Raw genomic sequence first — 2,628 nt, 5'->3', positions numbered from 1 at the left:
TGTCAGATTCGTGGGCCTTCTATGGGCTGTCGGATCCGTGGGCCTTCTATGGGCTGTTGGATCCGTGGGCCTTCCATGGGCCAGCGGATCCATGGGCCTTCTATGGGCCGTCAGGTCAATGGGCCTTCTATGGGCCGTCGGGTCAATGGGCCTTCTACGGGCCGTCTCATCTATGGGCCTTGTACGGGCCGTATAAGGGGCCGTAAATGGGCTACAGTGGAAATCGTACGTTTTATGGGATGACCATAATGGGTCGTTAAATGGCCGTATTTGATGATGCTATGAAAATGGCCCAACAGATTAACGGGCCACAAACAGGCCGACTGTATCCACGGGCTGAATTTGGCCCACAAGCAGAAAAGGCCTGTAACGGGCCGTAAGTAAACGAATGCTGGAAATGAGCCCAAGAATAAATGGGCCCTGAGAAGGCCGAAAGATAACATGGGCTGGAAATGGCCCAACGGTATAATGGGCCGTTAATGAGTATAAAGTGATACACTGTTCATCACGGGCCAGTTTTACCATGGGCCGTTAACGGGCCGAGGGTTACTAAGGGCCTCAGATGGGCCAAAATACATCATGGGCCATACATGGGCCGGAAGTTAAAACGGGCTAGAATTATATTGGACGGCCCAGATGACGCTACTAGGCCTAATTCGGATAGGCCGTAAACGGGCCCTGGGTTAACGGGCTGTAAATGGGCTATATGCGAACAGGCTGTTAACAGGCTTGCCGTGGGCCGGCCCACCACCTTTTGACCAAGTCAAACGGGCCGGCCTTTCACATGAATGGGCCTCTGTTGGGCCGTGCCACGTATCGACGTATCATAGGCGCTTTGGGTCCAATGAGTGGATGACATCTGTCCCAACGGTGAGCCGACACGTGTTTCCTCCAGCCAATGATGATTTTACACGTGGAAAATCCCCATTGGTCGGGGCTGTTAATGGGTTATCGGATCCAAAACCGGACCCGATAGCTTAACGGCATTCCGTTATGGTGGATGCCACGTGTCGGTCACCCTTGATGAAAGCACTTCTATGACGCGCGATTTATCGTCATGGAAGTGGATACTTCCGTGATGATAATTTTGGTAATGTCATGGAACACTTCTACGACAGCACAGGTATGACTATCTTGATTCTGTCATAAATTTGTCATGGATGTGCATGCATGACAAAAATCGCGACCTACTGTGACAAGCACGTATCATCACGGAAGTGTATTTTTTTGTAGTGCCACAGGCCGCCGTAATAGCGCGGGCTCCCCTTCCGGCCGGGTGCCACCCGCACGCACAACTCTTCGCATGGAGCCGCCGGCGCCTCCGCCCCCGCCACTACCGCAGTTCCACCTGCTAGTCCTGGACAGCTTCAGGCTCCTCCCAGCGCCGCAACCTCGGCATCGTCCCTGCAGCTCTCCGGCCTCGACGCCGACCGTGACGTGCTCGACATCTCCTTCCGCATTGTTCGCTTCTTCCCTGCCGACCCGGTCTCCCTCGACCCGCTTGACGTTCTCCAGGCAGCGTTCGTCGATGCGCTAGGCCTCTTCTCGTGGCTTGCCAGCCCCTCCTCCATGACGACGGCCCCGTCGTGCTATTCGGGACAGACAAGGACGCTGTGGCCCTCTTCCTCGCTGCGAAGGAACTGTCGGTTTCCGACATCGACGCGGACAGGCCGGACTCGCCGCTGCTTGACCACCTCGCGCCGGGCGACAGCCACGGCACACCGGCAGCGCTTGCGCTCCAGGTCATGCGGTTCACGTGTGGCGGCGTCACCCTGAGTATGCGGGTGGCGCACGCACTCTGCGATGGCGCTGGGTCCACCAAGCTCCTTGTGGCGCGGGGGTTGGAGCCAAAGGCCATGGCGGAGCCGGTGTGGGAGGGACCGACCGGAGCTTCTAGGTCCCAGGAACCCGTCGCGGGTGGTGACGCCGTTCGACGCCGTCCTATCGACTGACGACGAAGTATCGTTGCTTGGCCTGTACGGGGCGGCGAGCGACGGATATGGGCACGAGCGGCTGGCTAGGGAGAGCTTCCACACCAGCGACGCGTGCATGGATGCGCTTAGGGCGCAGCTCGCCGCCGACGCGGTCCGATGTCGACCTGTTGCTGCGGCGGGTCTGACCGTAGAAGAAGGATTCCTGCATGTGGACTCAAGTAGTTGAGGTGCACTTACACTAGGCCTGGTCTCGACTCGATCGGGAGCTACGCTGCTGAGCGGCCGGACCAGAGAGGAAGGAGCCGATCGAGGCTGATTTGTTCTGGCAACTTTGCGAAAAAAACCTGTGTGCATGCGTATTCGAGCAAGCTGGTAGATGTGGCAGTCAAAGCACACTTGCCTGCGGTTGACTCCGGCCAGATCAGCACATACGTACACAAAACCGTATAATGGACCGTAGATGACCCCCTAGAGCAAGTTTGGTGACTGTATTTCGGGTATTTGTAACAACAGGGACTAAAGCTAGCGCCAGCGCAAGTAATAGGATCATAGGCAAATTCAACAAAATAGGTATCACATAACATATTCTCAACACGATCCACACGCATGCGAAGTTGACACTCTTCCCAAATAGTGGGATTATCATTAACTAAAGTCATGACCTCTCCAAACCCACTTTTATCAAAAATTTCAT

General features: G+C 55.9%; 1 pseudogene; it reads left to right on the top strand.

Annotated features, from left to right (window-relative positions):
• The first annotated feature begins 1,303 nt into the window (after nucleotides 1-1,303).
• LOC123076217 (10-deacetylbaccatin III 10-O-acetyltransferase-like) lies at nucleotides 1,304-2,160 on the top strand (annotated as a pseudogene).
• Nucleotides 2,161-2,628: the final 468 nt, after the last annotated feature.

This window comes from Triticum aestivum, chromosome 3D, assembly GCF_018294505.1.
Source record: "Triticum aestivum cultivar Chinese Spring chromosome 3D, IWGSC CS RefSeq v2.1, whole genome shotgun sequence".
NCBI lineage: Eukaryota > Viridiplantae > Streptophyta > Magnoliopsida > Poales > Poaceae > Triticum > Triticum aestivum.
The sequence above is the reverse complement of the archived record's forward strand: the minus strand, read 5'-3'. Positions and strand labels throughout refer to the sequence as shown.